Source organism: Tachyglossus aculeatus, chromosome 13 (assembly GCF_015852505.1).
Source record: "Tachyglossus aculeatus isolate mTacAcu1 chromosome 13, mTacAcu1.pri, whole genome shotgun sequence".
Classification (NCBI taxonomy): Eukaryota; Metazoa; Chordata; class Mammalia; order Monotremata; family Tachyglossidae; genus Tachyglossus; species Tachyglossus aculeatus.
This window is the reverse complement of record NC_052078.1, coordinates 16,853,603-16,876,344: the sequence shown is the minus strand read 5'-3', so window position 1 is coordinate 16,876,344 and position 22,742 is coordinate 16,853,603. Positions and strand designations below refer to the sequence as shown.

Genomic DNA, 22,742 nt, shown 5'->3' with positions numbered 1-22,742 from the left:
TTTACAGATGAGGTAACTGAGGCACAGAGAAGTTAAGTGACTTGCCCAAGGTCACACAGCAGACAAGTGGCATGGGAGAGGGAGGAAACAGGGTGGGATAATGACATTAATCTGGGAAGGCCTCCTGGGTAAGATGTGATTTCAGAAGGGTTTTGAAGATGGGAAGAGTAGTGGTCTTTTAGACTGTGAGCCCACTGTTGGGTAGGGACTGTCTCTATATGTTGCCAACTTGTACTTCCCAAGCGCTTAGTACAGTGCTCTGCACACAGTAAGCGATCAATAAATACAGTTGATTGATTGATTGGTCTCACGGATATGAAGCGGGAAGAAATTCTAGGCAAGTGGTCTTTCCTCCAGGCTGTATACCAGTATTTACTGTATACTTCTCTGGGATTGGGAGCAGTAGATCATGGCTTTCCTTCCACCTCCCTTTCCAAAAGAGGTGTAGCGATAATAGTAGTTTATAACTGCTTAGAGTGCAAAGCGCTGTGAAAAATAATGAAATGAGATACAGACATGATTCTTATATTCATTCAGTCGTATTTATTGAGCACTTACTCTGTGCAGAGCACTGTACTAAGCCCTTGGAAAGTACAGTTTGGCAACAAATAGGGACAATCCCTACCCAACAGTGGGCTCACATTCTAGAAAGGGGAGACAGATAAAACAAAACAAGTAGACAGGCATCAATAGCATCAATATAAATAGAACTATAGATTTACATCATTAATAAAATACATAGAATGATAAATATATACACAAGCGCTGTGGGGTGGGGGGGGGGGGTGTAGAGAAGAGGGGGTGATCCCTTGTCCCCAAGGGGCTCCTGTTCAGTTAATTCATCTGTAAAATGGGGATTAAGATTGTGAGCCGCACGTGAGACAACCTGATGACCTTGTATTTATTTATTTATCTTACTTGTACATACCTAGTCTATTTTATTTTGTTAGTATGTTTGGTTTTGTTGTCTGTCTCCCCCTTCTAGACTGTGAGCCCGCTGTTGGGTAGGGACTGTCTCTATGTGTTGCCGACTTGTACTTCCCAAGCGCATAGTACAGTGCTCTGCACACAGTAAGCGCTCAATAAATACGATTGATTACCGCAGCTCTTTGAGCTTGCTTGGCACATAGTAAGTGCTTAACAAACTCCATTATTATTATTATTATGATTACTACGAGTAAAGTGGTGGGGAGAAGAGAAGGAGAGGCAGAGTGTGTTTGTGTGTAGTGGGGACAAAGTCACACAGCTGACAGTTGGCGGAGTCGGGATTTGAACTCACGACCTCTGACTCCAAAGCCCGGGCTCTTTCCATCATCATCATCATCATCAATCGTATTTATTGAGCGCTTACTATGTGCAGAGCACTGTACTAAGCGCTTGGGAAGTACAAATTGGCAACATATAGAGACAGTCCCTACCCAACAGCCACACTGCTTCTCTATAATAATGATAGCATGTATTAAGCGCTTACTATCAATCGATCAATCAATCAATCATATTTATTGAGCGCTTACTATGTGCAGAGCACTGTACTAAGCACTTGGGAAGTACAAATGGGCAACATATAGAGACAGTCCCTACCCAACATTGGGCTCACAGTCTAAAAGGGGGAGACAGAGGACAAAACCAAACATACTAACAAAATAAAATAAATAGAATAGATATGTACAAGTAAAATAAATAAATAGAGTAATAAATATCATCATCATCAATCGTATTTATTGAGCGCTTACTATGTGCAGAGCACTGTACTAAGCGCTTGGGAAGTCCAAATTGGCAACACATAGAGACAGTCCCTACCCAACAGTGGGCTCACAGTCTAAAAGGGGGAGACAGAGAACAAAACCAAACATACCAACAAAATAAAATAAATAGGATAGATATGTACAAGTAAAATAAATAAATAAATAAATAGAGTAATAAATATCATCATCATCAATTGTATTTATTGAGCGCTTACTATGTGCAGAGCACTGTACCAAGCGCTTGGGAAGTACAACTTGGGAACACATAGAGACAGTCCCTACCCAACAGTGGGCTCACAGTCTAAAAGGGGGAGACAGAGGACAAAACCAAACATACCAACAAAATAAAATAAATAGGATAGATATGTACAAGTAAAATAAATAAATAAATAAATAGAGTAATAAATATCATCATCAATCGTATTTATTGAGCGCTTACTATGTGCAGAGCACTGTACTAAGCGCTTGGGAAGTACAAATTGGCAACACATCATCATCATCAATCGTATTTATTGAGCGCTTACTATGTGCAGAGCACTGTACCAAGCGCTTGGGAAGTTCAAATTGGCAACACATAGAGACAGTCCCTACCCAACAGTGGGCTCACAGTCTAAAAGGGGGACACAGAGAACAAAACCAAACATACCAACAAAATAAAATAAATAGGATAGATATGTACAAGTAAAATAAATAAATAGAGTAATAAATATGTACAAACATAGATACCTATATACAGGTGCTGTGGGGAAGGGAAGGAGGTAAGATGTACTATGTGCAAAGCACTGTTCCAAGCGCTGGGGGAGATACAAGGCCATCAGGTTGTCCCACATAATAATAATAATAATAATAATGTTGGCATTTGTTAAGCGCTTACTATGTGCAAAGCACTGTTCTAAGCGCTGGGGGGGATACAAAGTGATCAGGTTGTCCCATGTGGGGTTCACAGTCTTAATCCCCATTTTCCAGATGAGGTAACTGAGGCTCAGAGAAGTTAAGTGACTTGCCCAAGGTCACACAGCAGACATGGGGCGAAGCCGGGATCCGAACCCATGACCCCCGACTCCAAAGCCTGGGCTCTTTCCACTGAGCCACGCTGCTTCGCCCACATGGGGCTCACAGTCTCCATCCCCATTTTATTGTTATTATCACTATTATTAATAGTAATAATTATTCAGCCCCATGTGCCAACGGTAATAATCGGGACAGGGGGAGATGCGCCGTCCCCTTTAAGGGGAGAAGAGCCCTGAAAAGGCCGGAAGCGGGTGGGGGCGGGTGAACCCGGGGCGCGGGCGCGCGCCCAGGGGAAGGGCCCGGGGGCGCGCGCGGGGGCGGGGGCGCGCGCGGGGAGGGCGCGGGGGCGCGCGGGGAGGGCGCGGGGGCGCGCGGGGCCGCCCGGGCACGCGGACAGAGCCGCTCTGCGCGCTCGCCCGGGGCTCAGGACTCGCCCAAGGGCCCGGCGGCGACCTGGGCACCTGGGGGCGGCCCGAGCCCCCCTCTGCCCATCCCCAGAGGGGGGGAAAAAGGAAAAAAGGAAAAAAAAAAGAAAAAAAAGAAAAAAAAAAGAAAAAAAAAGAAAAAAAAAAAAGAAAAGAAAGCCGGTTCCTCTTCCTTCCTTCCTTCCCCCCCACCTCCCCGGGGGCGCCCACGTTAGGCCTCCGTCCGGGGCAGGTGGGGCTCCGGAGGTAAGGCTTGGGGCGCGGGTAGGGCGTGCGCGCCCCCCAATCAATCAATCGATCAATCAATCGGATCGATCGAGCGCTTACTGTGTGCTGTACTAAGCGCTCGGGGAGTCCTTGGTGGCAACAAGCGGCGGGCACAGCCGCGCGTGGCGAGGGCCGGAGCCGGGTCGGTGGGGGGGTTTCAACTTGTTGGCAACATATCAATCAATCAGTCGATCGTATTTATTGAGCGCTTGCTGGGCGCGGAGCGCTGTGCGAAGCGCTTGGGAAGGACAGGTTGGCAACATATCAATCAGTCAATCGTATTTATTGAGCGCTTACTGGGCGCGGAGCGCTGTGCTAAGCGCTTGGGAAGGACAAGTTGGCAACGTATCAATCAGTCAGTCGTATTTATTGAGCGCTTACTGGGTGCGGAGCGCTGTGCTAAGCGCTTGGGAAGGACAAGTTGGCAACGTATCAATCAGTCAGTCGTATTTATTGAGCGCTTACTGGGTGCGGAGCGCTGTGCTAAGCGCTTGGGAAGTACAAGTTGGCAACATCAATCAATCGTATTTATTGAGCGCTTACCGTGTGCAGAGCACTGTACTAAGCGCTTGGGAAGTCCAAGTTGGCAACATATCAGTCAATCGTATTTATTGAGCGCTTACTGTGTGCAGAGCACTGTACTAAGCGCTTGGGAAGTCCAAGTTGGCAACATATCAATCAATCAGTCGTATTTATTGAGCGCTTACTGGGTGCGGAGCGCTGCACTAAGGGCTTGGGAAGTACAAGTTGGCAACATACCAATCAATCAATCAGTTGTATTTATTGAGCGCTTACTGTGTGCTGTACTAAGCGCTTGGGGAGTACTTGGTGGCAACAAGCGGCGGGCACAGCCGCGCGTGGCGAGGGCCGGAGCCGGGTCGGCGGGGGGGTTTCAACTTGCTGGCAACAAGTTGGCAACATATCAATCAATCAATTGATCGTATTTATTGAGCGCTTACTGGGCGCGGAGCGCTGTGCTAAGCGCTTGGGAAGTACAGGTTGGCAGCATATCAATCAGTCAGTCGTATTTATTGAGCGCTTACTGGGTGCGGAGCGCTGTGCTAAGCGCTTGGGAAGTACAAGTTGGCAACGTATCAATCAGTCAGTCGTATTTATTGAGCGCTTACTGGGTGCGGAGCGCTGTACTGAGCGCTTGGGAAGTACAAGTTGGCAACATGTCAATCAGTCGATCGTATTTATTGAGCGCTTACTGGGTGCGGAGCGCTGTACTAAGCGCTTGGGAAGTACAAGTTGGCAACATATCAATCAGTCAATCGTATTTATTGAGCGCTTATTGGGTGCGGAGCGCTGTACTAAGTGCTTGGGAAGTACAAGTTGGCAACATGTCAATCAATCAGTCAATCGTATTTATTGAGCGCTTACTGGGTGCGGAGCGCTGTACTAAGTGCTTGGGAAGTACAAGTTGGCAACATGTCAATCAATCAGTCAATCGTATTTATTGAGCGCTTACTGGGTGCGGAGCGCTGTACTAAGCGCTTGGGAAGTACAAGTTGGCAACATATCAGTCAATCGTATTTATTGAGCGCTTACTGTGTGCGGAGCGCTGTACTGAGCGCTTGGGAAGTACAAGTTGGCAACGTATCAATCAGTCAGTCGTATTTATTGAGCGCTTACTGGGTGCGGAGCGCTGTACTAAGCGCTTGGGAAGTACAAGTTGGCAACGTGTCAATCAATCAGTCAATCGTATTGAGCGCTTACTGGGTGCGGAGCGCTGTACTAAGCGCTTGGGAAGGACAAGTTGGCAACATGTCAATCAATCAGTCAATCGTATTTATTGAGCGCTTACTGGGTGCGGAGCGCTGTGCTAAGCGCTTGGGAAGTACAAGTTGGCAACATGTCAATCAATCAGTCAATCGTATTTATTGAGCGCTTACTGGGTGCGGAGCGCTGTGCTAAGCGCTTGGGAAGTACAAGTTGGCAACGTATCAATCATCAGTCAGTCGTATTTATTGAGCGCTTACTGGGTGCGGAGCGCTGTACTAAGCGCTTGGGAAGTACAAGTTGGCAACGTATCAATCAATCAGTTGATCGTATTTATTGAGCGCTTGCTGGGCGCGGAGCGCTGTGCTAAGCGCTTGGGAAGTACAGGTTGGCAACATATCAGTCAATCGTATTTATTGAGCGCTTACTGGGTGCGGAGCGCTGTGCTAAGCGCTTGGGTAGTACAAGTTGGCAACATGTCAGTCAATCGTATTTATTGAGCGCTTACTGGTTGCGGAGCGCTGTACTAAGCGCTTGGGAAGTACAAGTTGGCAACATATCAATCAATCATATTTATTGAGCGCTTACTGTGTGCAGAGCGCTGTACTAAGCGCTTGGGAAGTACAAGTTGGCAACATCAATCAATCGTATTTATTGAGCGCTTACCGTGTGCAGAGCACTGTACTAAGCGCTTGGGAAGTCCAAGTTGGCAACATATCAATCAGTCGTATTTATTGAGCGTTTACTGGGTGCGGAGCGCTGCACTAAGGGCTTGGGAAGTACAAGTTGGCAACATATCAATCGTATTTATTGAGCGCTTACTGTGTGCAGAGCGCTGTACTAAGCGCTTGGGAAGTACAAGCTGGCAACATATAGTGACAGTCCCTACCCAACAGTGGGCTCACAGTCTAGAAGGGGGAGACAGAGAACAAAACCAAACATACTAACAAAATAATCAATCAATCAATCATATTTATTGAGCGCTTGCTGTGTGCAGAGCACTGTACTAAGCGCTTGGGAAGTACAAGCTGGCAACATATGGAGACAGTCCCTACCCAACAGCGGGCTCACAGTCTAGAAGGGGGAGACGGAGAACAAAACCAAACATACTAACAAAATAGAATAAATAGAATAGATAGGTACAAGTAAAATAGAGTAATGAATATGTACAAACTTATATACATATATACAGGTGCTGTGGGGAAGGGAAGGAGGTAAGATGGGGGGGTGGAGAGGGGGAGGAGGGGGGACATATAGGGACAGTCCCTACCCAACAGTGGACTCACAGTCTAGAAGGGAGACACAGAGAACAAAACCAAACGTACTAACAAAATAAAATAAATAGAATAGATAGGTACAAATAAAATAAATAAATAGAGTAATAAATATGTACCAATCAGTCGTATTTATTGAGTGCTTACTGTGTGCAGAGCACTGTACTAAGCGCTTGGGAAGTACAAGCTGGCAACAGAGAGACAGTCCCTACCCAACAGTGGGCTCACAGTCTAGAAGGGGGAGACAGAGAACAAAACCAAACATACTAACAAAATAACATAAATAGAATAGATAGGTACAAGTAAAATAAATAGAGTAATAAATATGTACCAATCAATCAATCGTATTTATTGAGCACTTACTGTGTGCAGAGCACTGTACTAAGCGCTTGGGAAGTACAAGCTGGCAACATATAGAGACAGTCCCTACTCAACAGTGGGCTCACAGTCTAGAAGGGGGAGACAGAACAAAACCAAACATACTGACAGAATAAAATAAATAGAATAGATAGGTACAAGTAAAATAAATAAGTAGAGTAATAAATATGTACAAACATATATACATATATACAGGTGCTGTGGGGAAGGGAAGGAGGTAAGATGGGGGGGATGGAGAAGGGGGGAACATATAGAGACAGTTCCTACCCAACAGTGGGCTCACAGTCTAGAAGGGGGAGACAGAGAACAAAACCAAACATACTAACAAAATAAAATAAATAGAATAGATAGGTACCAGTAAAATAAGTAGAGTAATAAATATGTACAGACATATATACAGGTGCTGTGGGGAAGGGAAGCAGGTAAGATGGGGGGATGGAGAGGGGGAGAGGAAGGAAGGGGCTCAGTCTGGGAAGGCCTCCTGGAGGAGGTGAGCTCTCAGTGGGCCTTGAAGGGAGGAAGAGGGCTAGCTTGGCGAAGGTGGGCAGAGGGAGGGCATTCCAGGCCCGGGGGTCGACGGCGGGACAGGCGAGAACGAGGCCCGGGGAGGAGATTAGCAGCGGAGGGTGCGGGCTGCGCTGGAGAAGGAGAGAAGGGAGGTGAGGTAGGAGGGGGCGAGGGGATGGACAGCCTTGAAGCCCACGGTGAGGAGTTTCTGCCTGATGCCCAGATTGATTGGCCTCCAGGAGGCCTTCCCAGACTGAGCCCCTTCCTTCCTCTCCCCCTCGTCCCCCTCTCCATCCCCCCATCTTACCTCCTTGCCTTCCCCACAGCACCTGTCTATATGCATGTATGCTTCTACATATTACTCTATTTATTTATTTATTTTACTTGTACATATCTAGTCTATTTTATTTTGTTAGTCTGGTTTTGTCTCCCCCCTTTTAGACTGTGAGCCCACTGTTGGGTAGGGACTGTCTGTGTTGCCAATTCGTACTTCCCAAGCGCTTAGTACAGCGCTCTGCGCACAGTAAGCGCTCACTAAATACGACTGACGATGAGGACTGATTGGTAGCCCCCGGAGATTTTTGAGGGGGGGAGTAACAGGGCCGGAGCGTTTCCGGACCAAGACAATCCGGGCAGCGGCGTGAAGTCTGGATTGGCGTGGGGAGGGACAGGAGGATGGGAGGTGGGAGAGGAGGATCAATCAATCGATCAATCAATCGTATTTATTGAGCGCTTACTATGTGCAGAGCACTGTACTAAGCGCTTGGGAAGTGCAAATTGGCATCACATATGGGTGGGAGGTGGGAGAGGAGGATGGGAGGAGGCTGACAACAAAGCACCCCCCGCTCGTGCCAGCGGGCTTTCTTTGCCCAGGAGGACTTCCCGGGAAACTGGGAGCTTCCCGCGGAGTTTGGGAGCGGGGAAGGGAGGGAATGGGAGGGGAGGGGGCGGATCCTCCCAGGTGATAAGGGCCAGCCCCGCCTCTCTGCCCGGAAACCCCCCGTCCGAGCCGGCTCCGCTCCGAGCCACAAGCGGCTGGGGCCGGCGGCGGGGCCCGGGACGGCGGCGGGGGGGCGAAGGGGAACAGGTAATCGCCACCCGTCGCCCCGGGAACCGGCTGAGCGACCCCTCTGTCGGCGGGGGCCGGTTCGGGCCGGTTCGGGCCGGTTCGGGGGCGAGCGGGCCGCAGCGCGGGGAGGTCACCGTGCGGGCCACCTTTGGGTCGCGGGGGGGGGGGGGGGCCTGCGACCCCCAACGCCGCGGCCGGCAGGGGGCGCGCGCGCGCTCTCGCGCTAGGCCGGGGCCCGCAAAGACCGGACCGGATCGGGATCGGGATTCGGGACCGGACCGGGCATTCATTCATTCATTCATCCATCCGTCCTGTCCTATTTAGTGAGCGCCTACTCTGTGCGGATCCTGGACCACGTCCAAGTCGGCAACATCTTCTGAAGCGCTCGGTACGTATGAATGAGTGAATGAATGAATGAATGGATCCATCCCTTCCTATTTAGTGAGCGCTTACTCTGTGCGGATCCTGGACCAAGTCGGCAACATCTTCTGAAGCGCTCAGTACGTATGAATGAGTGAATGAATGAATCCATCCCTTCCTATTTAGTGAGCGCTTACTCTGTGCGGACCCTGGACCAAGTCCAAGTCGGCAACATCTTCTGAAGCACTCAGTACGTATGAATGAGTGAATGAATGAATGAATGGATCCATCCCTTCCTATTTAGTGAGCACCTACTCTGTGAGGACCCTGGACCAAGTCCAAGTCGGCAACATCCTCTTAAGCGCTCAGTGCGTATGAATGAGTGAATGAATGAATCCATCCCTTCCTATTTAGTGAGCGCCTACTCTGTGCGGACCCTGGACCAAGTCTGCAACATCTTCTTAAGCGCTCAGTACATATGAATGAGTGAATGAATGAATGAATCCATCCCTTCCTATTTAGTGAGCGCTTACTCTGTGCGGACCCTGGACCAAGTCCAAGTCGGCAACATCTTCTTAAGCGCTCAGTATGTATGAATGAGTGAATGAATGAATAAATGAATCCATCCCTTCCTATTTAGTGAGCGCCTACTCTGTGCGGACCCTGGACCACGTCCAAGTCGGCAACATCTTCTGAAGCGCTCAGTACGTATGAATGAGTGAATGAATGAATGAATGGATCCATCCCTTCCTATTTAGTGAGCGCTTACTCTGTGCAGACCCCGGACCAAGTCTGCAACATCTTCTTAAGGGCTCAGTACATATGAGTGAGTGAGTGAATGAATGAATGAATCCATCCCTTCCTATTTAGTGAGCGCTTACTCTGTGCGGACCCTGGACCAAGTCCAAGTCGGCAACATCTTCTTAAGCGCTCAGTATGTATGAATGAGTGAATGAATGAATAAATGAATCCATCCCTTCCTATTTAGTGAGCGCCTACTCTGTGCGGACCCTGGACCACGTCCAAGTCGGCAACATCTTCTGAAGCGCTCAGTACGTATGAATGAGTGAATGAATGAATGAATGAATCCATCCCTTCCTATTTAGTGAGCGCTTACTCTGTGCGGACCCTGGACCAAGTCTGCAACATCTTCTTAAGCGCTCAGTACATATGAATGAGTGAATGAATGAATCCATCCCTTCCTATTTAGTGAGCGCTTACTCTGTGCGGACCCTGGACCAAGTCCAAGTCTGCAACATCTTCTTAAGCGCTCAGTACATATGAATGAATGAATCCATCCCTTCCTATTTAGTGAGCGCTTACTCTGTGCGGACCCTGGACCAAGTCCAAGTCGGCAACATCTTCTGAAGCGCTCGGTACGTATGAATGAGTGAATGAATGAATGAATGAATCCATCCCTTCCTATTTAGTGAGCGCTTACTCTGTGCAGACCCTGGACCAAGTCTGCAACATCTTCTTAAGGGCTCAGTACATATGAATGAGTGAATGAATGAATGAATCCATCCCTTCCTATTTAGTGAGCGCTTACTCTGTGCGGACCCTGGACCAAGTCCAAGTCTGCAACATCTTCTTAAGCGCTCAGTACGTATGAATGAGTGAATGAATGAATGAATCCATCCCTTCGTATTTAGTGAGCGCTTACTCTGTGCGGACCCTGGACCAAGTCTGCAACATCTTCTGAAGCGCTCGGTACGTATGAATGAGTGAATGAATGAATGAATGGATCCATCCCTTCCTATTTAGTGAGCGCTTACTCTGTGCGGATCCTGGACCAAGTCTGCAACATCTTCTTAAGGGCTCAGTACGTATGAATGAGTGAATGAATGAATCCATCCCTTCCTATTTAGTGAGCGCTTACTCTGTGCGGATCCTGGACCAAGTCCAAGTCGGCAACATCTTCTGAAGTGCTCAGTACATGTGAATGAATGAATGAATGAATCCATCCCTTCCTATTTAGTGAAAGCCTACTCTGTGCGGATCCTGGACCAAGTCCAAGTCGGCAACATCTTCTTAAGGGCTCAGTACGTATGAATGAGTGAATGAATGAATCCATCCCTTCCTATTTAGTGAGCGCCTACTCTGTGCGGATCCTGGACCAAGTCCAAGTCGGCAACATCCTCTTAAGCGCTCAGTGCGTATGAATGAGTGAATGAATGAATGAATGAATCCATCCCTTCCTATTTAGTGAGCGCTTACTCTGTGAGGACCCTGGACCAAGTCCAAGTCTGCAACATCTTCTGAAGCGCTCAGTACGTATGAATGAGTGAATGAATGAATCCATCCCTTCCTATTTAGTGAGCGCCTACTCTGTGCGGATCCTGGACCAAGTCTGCAACATCTTCTTAAGGGCTCAGTACGTATGAATGAGTGAATGAATGAATCCATCCCTTCCTATTTAGTGAGCGCTTACTCTGTGCGGATCCTGGACCAAGTCGGCAACATCTTCTGAAGCGCTCAGTACATATGAATGAGTGAATGAATGAATGAATCCATCCCTTCCTATTTAGTGAGCGCTTACTCTGTGCGGATCCTGGACCACGTCCAAGTCGGCAACATCTTCTGAAGCGCTCGGTACGTATGAATGAGTGAATGAATGAATGAATGGATCCATCCCTTCCTATTTAGTGAGTGCTTACTCTGTGCGGATCCTGGACCACGTCCAAGTCGGCAACATCTTCTGAAGCGCTCAGTACGTATGAATGAGTGGATGAATGAATGAATGGATCCATCCCTTCCTATTTAGTGAGCGCCTACTCTGTGCGGATCCTGGACCAAGTCCAAGTCAGCAACATCCTCTTAAGCGCTCAGTACGTATGAATGAGTGAATGAATGAATGAATGAATCCCTTCCTATTTAGTGAGCGCTTACTCTGTGCAGACCCTGGACCAAGTCTGCAACATCTTCTTAAGGGCTCAGTACGTATGAATGAGTGAATGAATGAATCCATCCCTTCCTATTTAGTGAGCGCCTACTCTGTGCGGATCCTGGACCAAGTCCAAGTCGGCAACATCTCCTGAAGCGCTCAGTACGTATGAATGAGTGAATGAATGAATGAATGGATCCATCCCTTCCTATTTAGTGAGCACCTACTCTGTGAGGACCCTGGACCAAGTCCAAGTCGGCAACATCCTCTTAAGCGCTCAGTGCGTATGAATGAGTGAATGAATGAATCCATCCCTTCCTATTTAGTGAGCGCCTACTCTGTGCGGACCCTGGACCAAGTCTGCAACATCTTCTGAAGCGCTCAGTACATATGAATGAGTGAATGAATGAATGAATCCATCCCTTCCTATTTAGTGAGCGCTTACTCTGTGCGGACCCTGGACCAAGTCCAAGTCGGCAACATCTTCTGAAGCACTCAGTACATATGAATGAGTGAATGAATGAATGAATCCATCCCTTCGTATTTAGTGAGCGCTTACTCTGTGCGGACCCTGGACCAAGTCTGCAACATCTTCTGAAGCGCTCGGTACGTATGAATGAGTGAATGAATGAATGAATGGATCCATCCCTTCCTATTTAGTGAGCGCTTACTCTGTGCGGATCCTGGACCAAGTCTGCAACATCTTCTTAAGGGCTCAGTACGTATGAATGAGTGAATGAATGAATCCATCCCTTCCTATTTAGTGAGCGCTTACTCTGTGCGGATCCTGGACCAAGTCCAAGTCGGCAACATCTTCTGAAGCGCTCAGTACATGTGAATGAATGAATGAATGAATCCATCCCTTCCTATTTAGTGAAAGCCTACTCTGTGCGGATCCTGGACCAAGTCCAAGTCGGCAACATCTTCTTAAGGGCTCAGTACGTATGAATGAGTGAATGAATGAATCCATCCCTTCCTATTTAGTGAGCGCCTACTCTGTGCGGATCCTGGACCAAGTCCAAGTCGGCAACATCCTCTTAAGCGCTCAGTGCGTATGAATGAGTGAATGAATGAATGAATGAATCCATCCCTTCCTATTTAGTGAGCGCTTACTCTGTGAGGACCCTGGACCAAGTCCAAGTCTGCAACATCTTCTGAAGCGCTCAGTACGTATGAATGAGTGAATGAATGAATCCATCCATTCCTATTTAGTGAGCGCCTACTCTGTGCGGATCCTGGACCAAGTCTGCAACATCTTCTTAAGGGCTCAGTACGTATGAATGAGTGAATGAATAAATCCATCCCTTCCTATTTAGTGAGCGCTTACTCTGTGCGGATCCTGGACCAAGTCCAAGTCGGCAACATCTTCTTAAGCGCTCAGTACATATGAATGAGTGAATGAATGAATGAATGAATCCATCCATTCAGTATTTAGTGAGCACTTACTGTGTTCTAGAGCCTGGACTAAGTCCAAGTCGGCAACATCTTCTGAAGCGCTCAGTACATATGAATGAATCCATCCATTCGTATTTAGTGAGCGCTTACTGTGTGCGGATCCTGGACTAAGTCCAAGTCGGTAACATCTTCTGAAGCACTCAGTACATATGAATGAATGAATGAATCCATCCCTTTGTATTTAGTGAGCGCTTACTCTGTGCGGATCCTGGACTAAGTCCAAGTCGGCAACATCTTCTTAGGCGCTCAGTACATATGAATGAATCCATTCGTATTTAGTGAGCGCTTACTCTGTGCAGATCCTGGACTAAGTCCAAGTCGATAACATCTTCTGAAGCGCTTAGTGCATACGATTGAATGAATGAATGAATGAATGAATCCATCCATTCAGTATTTAATGAGCGCTTACTGTGTGCAGAGCCTGGACTAAGTCCTAGTCTGCAACATCTTCTGAAGCGCTCAGTACATTTGAATGAATCCATCCATTCGTATTTAGTGAGCGCTTACTCTGCGGATCCTGGACTAAGTCCAAGTTGGCAACATCTTCTGAAGCACTCAGTACATATGAATGAATGAATGAATCCATCCCTTCGTATTTAGTGAGCGCTTACTCTCTGCCGATCCTGGACTAAGTCCAAGTCGGCAACATCTTCTGAAGCGGTCAGTACGTATGAATGAATGAATGAATCCATCCCTTCATATTTAGTGAGCACTTACTCTGTGCAGATCCTGGACTAAGTCCAAGTCGGCAACATCTTCTGAAGCGCTCAGTACATATGAATGAATGAATGAATCCATCCCTTCGTATTTAGTGAGTGCTTACTGTGTGCAGATCCTGGACTAAGTTCAAGTCGGCAACATCTTCTGAAGCGCTCAGTACATATGAATGAATGAATGAATGAATCCATCCATTCGTATTTAGTGAGCGCTTAGTCTGTGCAGATCCTGGACTAAGTTCAAGTCAGCAACATCTTCTGAAGCGCTCAGTACATATGAATGAATGAATGAATCCATCCATTCATATTTAGTGAGCGCTTACTGTGTGTGGATCCTGGACTAAGTCCAAGCCGGCAACATCTTCTTAAGCGCTCAGTACATATGAATGAATGAATGAATCCATCCCTTCGTATTTAGTGAGTGCTTACTGTGTGCAGAGCCTGGACTAAGTCCAAGCTGGCAACATCTTCTTAAGTGCTTCCCCTCCCCACAGCACCTGTATCTACGTACATATGTTCGTACGTATTTGTTACTCTATTTTATTTGTACATGTCTATTCTATTTATTTTATTTTGTTAATATGTTTGGTTTTGTTCTCTGTCTCCCCCCTCTAGACTGTGATCCCACTGTTGGGTAGGGACCGTCTCGATATGTTGCCAACTTGTACTTCCCAAGCTCTTAGTACAGTGCTCTGCACACAGTAAGCGCTCAATAAATACGATTGAATGAATGATTGAATGAATGAATGCATGAATCCATCCACTCGTATTTATTGAGCACTTACTGTGTGCAGATCCTGGACTAAGTCCAAGTCAGCAACATCTTAAGCGCTTCGTACAGTGCTCTGCACACAGTAAGCACTCAGTACATACGATTGAATGAATGAATACATCCATTCCTATTTAGTGAGCACTTACTGTGGGCAGAGCCTGGAAGTCCAAGTCGGCAACATCTTCTTAAGCGCTCAGTACATATGAATGAATGAATGAATCCATCCATTCGTATTTAGTGAGCGCTTACTGTGTGCAGAGCCTGGACTAAGTCCAAGTCGGCAACATCTTCTTAAGCGCTTAGTACAGTGCTCCGCACACAGTAAGTGCTCAATACATACGATTGAATGAATGAATGAATGAATCCATTCATCCATTCGTACTTAGTGAGCGCTTACTGTGTGCAGATCCTGGACTAAGTGCTTGGGAAGTCCAAGTCGGCAACAGAGAGAGACGGTCCCTACCCAACAACGGGCTCACAGTCTAGAAGGGGGAGACAGGAAACAAAGCATGGAGACAGGTGTCAAAATCGTCAGAACAAAATAGAATAGTAAATACGTACAAGTAAAATAGAGTAATAAATCTGGACAAATATATATATACAGGTGCTGTGGGGAGGGGAAGGAAGAGAGAAAAAAGGGGGCTCAGTCTGGGAAGGCCTCCTGGAGGAGGTGAGCTCTCAGTAGGGCTTTGAATTTGCGTGTCATCCTTGCGCAGGGGCCATGCCAATCCCTGTATCGTTCTAATTTTAATATATGTGCCTTTAGACCCTGGAGCCCAAGGCGTCCGGACAGGTCCGGGCCCCGTACGGCAGCCGGCCGTGCCCGCTGCCCGCAGCCCGGACCCCGGGGCTGGGCTTGGCCCGGGGCGTGCCCAGGCCGGTGCCCGGCCAAGTGGGGCAGGGTTTCCTTCCGAGTTTTGCAACCGGCCGACTACCGTGGGCGGAGACAGAGGAGGAGGAAGAGTGTGGGTGTGTGGGGGTGTGAGGACAGCGTTGGGAAACGATCAGTTTCCTCTTTAGATGTTGCCGGACACGGGCTCCAACCCGAGCAGCTGTTCTGAGCCATCTGCGTTCAGGAGGGCAGGGATTGACAGCTCAGGGGGCCCTGAAAGTCGAGTCTTGGTCAGCGTGGGTGAGTACCAACCGGGGCCCTGGGGTGGCTCCTCTCCTCCTCTACCCCCTTCCTTGTTTCACTTCGTAGCCTCCAGACTTCTCAGACCCCAAGACAGTGAGCTCCTAGAGGGCAGAGATCAGATCTAGCTCTCCTGTACTCTCCCAAGCCCTTCGTTTAGTGCTCTTTCCCCCAGAAGGGGCTCAATAAATGCCACCGATTGACACAAGTGTTGTTGTGCCCCACAGAAGGGGGTGGACTCAGGTCCGGACCCTGCAACCTCAAACTCTTTTGTTTTCCTAAATGAAAACTCAGTAAGGGCTGCTGGCCTGATTCTTCTCGGGAAGGTCTCAGAAAAGCGTGGAGGTAAATCCTCCTCCCTCTCCTCTCCCTTCGGGAAGCCAAGCTAGAAAAGCCACTTGTGTAAGCGGGTGGAGGTGGTCGAAGTTGTAGTCGAGGCAGCAGCTGCTTGCTGCTTGTGAAGAATGGATCAAGGGTCTGGCTCAGGTGGCCTCTCCAGTGGCCCTGTTATGGGGAACAGCAGCTCCCCGGGAGTCCGACAGTTGAAGGTCGCAGAACTTGCCGGGGAAGAAAGGAGGGGAGAGAGAGAGCCTGTCACTTGTTACTTCCGAGGAGCCGGCTTTCACATACTGTACGGCCACTGGAATCGGGAGGACAGTCTGAAGCCATTCTGGGCTCAGGCTCTTTAATCTGATTGAAAGACTGAACGGAGGAAAGAGAGGAAGCTTGCCATCGACCGATGGCCCTGGGTGAAACGTTCACACGGAAAGATCAACAGATGGAATTCATTTTCTGCCTCGTTTATTTTGCGGTTCTCCTAATCTCTCCCCCTCCCTTTTTCCCTTCCCTGACTCCAAGCCAAGGGTGCCCCATGGTAGCCGGGGAGCCAGAAGGGGAAGGGGCGGGTGGGGGGGGGGGTCCTATCTTTTCTGTCACAAGTTTTGGAGCCGTAAATCTGGCTGAATTTGTTGTCTGAAGGAATCACATGGTTGCAGGTGTAGGACACCGGGCGGCTCTGTATATATGTTTGTACAGATGTATCACTATTTATTTTACTTGTACATATTTACTATTCTTTTTATTTTGTTCATGATGGGCCTTTAGCTTTAATTCTGTTTGTTCTGATGACTTGACACCTGGCTACGTGTTTTGTTGTCTGTCTCCCCTTTCTAGACTGTGAGCCCGTTATTAGGTAGGAACCATCCCTATATGTTGCCTACTTGTACTTCCCAAGCGCTTAGTACAGTGCTCTGCGCACAGGAAGTGCTCAATAAGTACGATTGAATGAATGAATGAGTAACTGGAGGCAGTCATGTGTGTAACGTACGGATCAGCCTCAGGTTAGGATTTTAACGTTTCTTTCCTAAAACCCCATGGTCTCTTTCTGGGCCTGTCTGACAGCTAGAACAAACACTGATCAGTAAGGACCAGGAAGAGGCTGGGGGACGTGATTCTTGTGCAACATTGTCACAATTTCCCAATATAACCATTAATTGACTTTCTGTGTTAGGAACTGTAGTAGGTAAATCCCAACCTGTATTCGATAAATGGTGGCATTTGTTAAGTGCTTACTACGGACCAAGCACTGTACTAAGCCCTGGGGTACACACAAAATAATCAAGTCTGACACAGTCCCTGTCCGAAGTGGGGCTCACAGGGGAGACTGGACTACCACTTGGAATTTACACCTTTTCTGGGCATGTTCCCTTTATGAGGCTGTCAACCATGCCTACATTTCACACCATTTCCATTTCTGTCACTTAGCTACTGTGCCTTTTCTGTTTAATTGGCCCTGAATATAGGTTCAGATCCAATGGAAACCAGCATTGGGCAGCTGACTTTTAATTATGGCTAACTTACTGACCTTAGAATAAAAAAAAAGTGCCTTTTGGGACTTGACAACCCGGCTTCATTTACTTGCTAATGAAGTCACATCCTATAAGGATATTAATTGAGATTGAACTGTGGAATGCGGGGCCTTTACTGCTCAGCTGTGCCTTTAAAACCTCTGCCTATTAAGGAAGGCTTTGTAATAAATTCGTGAATGATACCAGTTACCCCTGTTCAAAATGTTCTCATAGTTGAGCCAATTACCCTGCCAGAAAATGGCTTGAAAGCACAGGTTTAAATAAGCTTTTTTTTAAAAAACAAAACAAAACCCAAAACAAAAAAAAAACCTTATCGCAATTGTCTCTCTCCCTTTTCCCTTCCGTTTCTGAAAGAGACCAGAAAAGGCAGTTATCATTTGGTTTGTGCTTGCCACTGCTCTGTTAACGTCCCAATATCGTGCTATATATGGTTGTTCCCAGCTTGTTGCCCACAGCTGAGAGAGAACATGGGCCAGTGATGAGAGCAGCTGACTGGAGATCAGGAATCAGGGCCTCCTTTTCCACCCCAGGGTTATCCAGTTGTAGAGCTGCTCACAAAACTCTTTATTTTACACTCAACCCGGGCCCTTCCCATCCTTCCCCTTTGAGGACCTTTAGGAAAGTTCGGCACATATTGCCAAATACATTGATTGTTGTCTGAAGTCTTCTTTCTGAGGGGCCTGCAGGGCTTACAGATCTCTGTTATCTTATGCCTTCCCTGGTCGAAGGGTGTCTGATTGACATATGGAAACACTTAGGCAACAGCAGGCTAAGACAGTGTGAGTAATGCAACTAGAACCCGCGTTTCCAGTTTCTTATTCTGGAGGACTTTCCAAAAATCTTGTTGTGATGCATGGGATCATTCTTGCCCTCTCAGGATCCACATGTGTAACCTGAACAGACTTCCCTTCTCTGATAGAGGTTTTGTGTGTGTGTTTGTGTTTTTGTGTGGTACTGGGTTGTATAGAGGTGAGTTTAAGGAGTGATCGAATATCCAGGAGGGAGAGTACTTTATGTCAAAGAAAATTATACGAGATTGTCATCATTTACTAACTGCTAAATAACCTCCATGGCATTTAATTTCCTCAAAGGTTTTACAAATTGAATAGGCTTTTGCCACATAACCCAGTGTAGGTTCCATCAGGTCCACCAGTAGAAAGGCTTGTTTTTTGTGCTGTTCCCCCAAGATTTGCACCCATGCTCTAGGTGCATTTGCTTATTGAAGAATTTCTAAATGCAGTCCATTTTCTGGTAATGTGGCAGTTATACTCTTGGTGTTCAGGAAAAGGTGTATTTTGCTAGGCCGGCCTTGGCCAATGCCCTGCGTACATGCACGCATTTCTTCTAATATGGTGTTGCATTCTACTCAGCTCCCTGCCTTCAGAACATTCTCTAAATATCCAACAGTGTTCTTTCCAAACCTTGTGTTGGGGAGAACTGACTGTTTGGATGAAAAATGCAAAGCTTAGAATATGCAAGAGGTAGGTCACTATTGTTTGACCTCCTAAATAGTATTTTCAGACACTTAATGTTCACTTTGCATTACTCTTTGACCATCGCCACAAGATAGACATATGGTTTGGAAGTTCTGATGTTCTTTTTTTGCCTCAACTACGCAAGGGAGAGCACTAATATCAAGTGACAAGCCAGCTTTAGCGGGGCTTATCCACACAGACAAAAATCATGTCTTTGGAGACTTGGGCCCTCCCAGGGAATCCTGATGTCAGTATGGATGCCTGAACGCTGGAGAGTGTTTCTGGGTTTTGCACTCCCCTCATTTTGTCCTGCCACCCCACTGACTCCCAGGGTGGCCTTAGGGCAAGGGTCCGACTGGTAGCTTGGTGAGGAGGCAAGTATAGATGCCTCTGGTTAAAGGCAGTCAAACTGGTGACATGTCTCCAAAAGCCCAGTCTTACAGGGGAAAAAGAACGACTTCCCCATCAGAATGATAATCCTACTATGTGCTTAGTGCTGGTATAGATGAAAGATAATCGGATCGGACACAGTCCTTGTGCCGCACAGACCTCAAAGGGTAAGAGGGAAGGGGAGCAGGTAACTCCCCATTTTATGGAGGAGGAAACCAAGGCACTGAGAAGTCACAGAGAAGCAAGTAATGGAGTTAGGTCTCCTTGTGACTTCCAGTCCTGTGCTCTTTCCACTAGGCGATGCTGTGTTTCAGCCCTTGGGCCCTATGCTTTTCAAAATTCCTATCCTGAATTTCAACAAGTGTTCTATCATCAGAAGCCCTCAACTACAGCTGACTAATGAGACCGAATCTTCAAAACTAACATTTTTTTTTCTGTAAAAAGCAAAAAACCTCTCCTTGGTTCATTCAGATGCAGTCATTGGGTGATGTACCCATTCTCCCATAACACAGGAGTTGTGTTTTTCTTAAACCCCATGTTAAAAAACAAAATACAAAACTGTCTCTGAGGTACTCGCTTCGGGTCCATCCCCGTCCTCACCACCTGTATGTATATGTTTTTATACTTGGCAGGAGGAATCGGGTTTACTAACTCTATCCTACTCTCCCAAGCGTTTGGTATAGTGCTCTCCTCAGAGTAAGTGCTCAGCAAACACCACTGATTTGATCGGTAGGCATGTAAACAGTAGTCTCTTCTGACAACACGTTGCGCAGTCTCCAGACAGCCTTGGCTGTCACAAGAACTATCTTCAGTTCCGATGTCACAGCCTGTCGAAACGTGGAGTGAAATCCCTCACTCTGTCAGAATTGGAGTGTGTGTGCCAAACTTGGTCGAGGTCATACCTCCTTCCCCCCGCCCCACACCCTGTAGCCGAGTTCAGTGAAACCTCGTCAGCATGTACATCTTGTGTCTGGAAATGAGAGAACCTTTTGGCCCAGCTGGAAGACGAGCTGTTTGTTTGTGTGTTTTGTGCTAGGGAAACAAAATGGTCTTTTTAGTCCAACTGGAAGATGAGCCGTTGGTGCAATCTAGTTGCCACTTTAAAAGGTGAAGACCAAAACCCTCAGTTTTGTGAACGGGAACATCATTTTTATCCACTTGTTCAGCTCTAGGAGTGTGGAAAAGGAGCAGCTGGGCAGCAGGCGCCCGGCCTGCGCTCAGCTGCGGCCTCCGTCGTGCGGCAGATCAACGTGTTAGTGTGATTTTGGATCACATAACGGCTGCCTGTTCAAAACCGAACTACATTCCCCAGCTGTTCTACAACTTCTCCAGGGATGGACCCGCCAGCTGTTCCGAGGCAACTGTGGCTACAGAGCTGCTTTGGCGCAAGTCCTGGGGCAGCTAAATGGCAAGTGCCATCCCCAGTTAGCTGTCCTATTTGCCCATATTAGTCCCGTTCTTGCCGTTTTCCTTTCCAGGCTCTTCAGCCGTTTTGGGGTCCTGGTTAGGACGTAGCCATTTTTCTCTTGTAATCGCAGTGCGGCTTTTGGTATGCTGATCTGGCTGTAATAATGTACCACAGTCTTCACAGTACATCTTAGCCTGGAAGTGGAAGGATCTTATTCTAAAATTCAGTGTTCCTTTTACTATCTGGACCACCAGGTGGGATTGAACTGCGGGTAAATGTAACATTGAGAGCAAGACAGAGCTACAGAGGGGAAGAAGCTCTCCTGAAAAACTGCAGATGTGTAATTAACCCAGGAACGTGAAATTAAAATTTTTTATTAGGTGGCTAGGGTTATTTGGCGTTTCTCCAATTCAGCACCTCAAATACCTGCTCCCAACTTCGTGGCCAATCTTTCTGTCCCCTCTAAAAGAAGGATTCAGGTCACCAAGTGCTCTGCTCTCCCTGACCATATTTGGAAAACTTTTAAGTAACGTATTGTAAGCTCCTGGAGGACAGGGACTTTTGTTTGTTGTTATACTCTCCCAAACCCTTAGTACAGTGCTCTGTACACAAGAGGCAACCGGTAAATACTAGAGAATGAGTGAAAGGGTTATTTCTGATTTGCCTCGCTTGGGATCATGCACTTTATTCCTGGAAGCTTGGAACATCAGATGGGCGGAAGGGATTTTGGGGAACACTTAGTGATCAGATGGAAGTTGATTGGGCAGAAGTTCATCCTTGAAGTTAGTACCTCTTGTCACTTATCTGGGGAGTAAGGAGGAAGGTCTGGCACGTGCTCATTAGAGCCCGGCAAGCTGTCACTTCAACCACGGAGTCCATGGAGATCGGGAAATAAGCCATCTCCTTCAACCACCTGGAATTGTGCTGTTAAGCCCCAAGGATGGCAATAGGCAGATGACTTTTTTTGCTGAGCGCCCCTCTGAATTACCCTTGCCTGGCTTTTTAGGTCTGTTCCTCCGCCTCCTTCCTGGTGACTCTGGGCTGGCTCCCTTTGTGCTTCTGGTTTCGCTGTGGTGCTCTCTGCACGTCACTGATATCTGTGTGAATGTGCTTATCCGCTTCCCATAGCTCCCGGTTTCAAGTGACCGTGCTGCACGCCTGTTTCCTATTTGTTTATCTGTTCTTGGAATTGCTTTTCCCCTTCAGCCAGTGCTCTCCTATGTGGAATTCTTTTTCCGATCATTCCTTCCTTGCTTCTCCCCATGTAAGCTTTTCATAATCCTCTTTCTGGCTGGTTCAGAAGCCGAGTTTGAGCTCCTCCTTCCCTCAGCTGATTCGTTGTGCCAACAGTTTCCCAGGATCGCTTGTGCATTTCTTTGTCTCTGTGGCCTTAGCCGGTCTTCTCTTTCTCTCTCCTCCCCCGTTCTGCTCCCATCACCTCCCTTTCTGGTCTGCCCAGTGCTACTTTCAGAGCATTTTTCACCTCCCTAGTCCAGACTTTACTAATCCGTAGGGACTCTTCTCTAACTTTGTTCCCTTTGTCAAAAGTTAGTCAAGGTTAACTCTCCCACCCCCACATTGAGTGCATTAAACATTAATCTGGATCAAATTAATAGGCCTTTTTATGTATGCTGTGGTATTCTTAAATAGAAGGTTGGGAGCATCAAATTAGAAATGGTTCCCTGTAGCACTTCTCAAAGTCAAAACTTTTATTTTTCTCAGTTTCAGTTTATTTTGGCAGAGTCTGAGCACAGCGGTGCTTTAAAAGTAACAGAACTGTTGCTCTCCGTTTTGCAAAATGGAAACTGTCGATGAGAACTGGATTAATACCAGTGGTCTTTTGCATATTTGAAGGATCTACTTGGAAAGATTTTCGTACCCACC

At 47.3% G+C, this 22,742-nt stretch overlaps 1 protein-coding gene and 1 pseudogene across 4 annotated transcripts in view; one reads left to right on the top strand and one right to left on the bottom strand.

The window, feature by feature from the left end:
- SVIL (supervillin) overlaps positions 1-22,742 on the top strand; it is a 292,499-nt gene that overhangs the window by 111,579 nt on the left and 158,178 nt on the right. For 2 of the 4 annotated variants that reach the window (XM_038755661.1, XM_038755660.1), the window contains exon 1: positions 15,557-15,717. The exons of 1 other annotated variant lie outside the window; for it this stretch is intronic. The gene's annotated coding sequence lies outside the window, so the exon portion shown is untranslated. Of the gene's footprint in view, positions 1-3,345; positions 3,428-15,556; positions 15,718-22,742 lie in introns of those variants that run through there. One more of the 4 variants, XM_038755659.1, reaches the window with a different exon arrangement.
- LOC119936455 lies at positions 15,256-15,355 on the bottom strand (annotated as a pseudogene).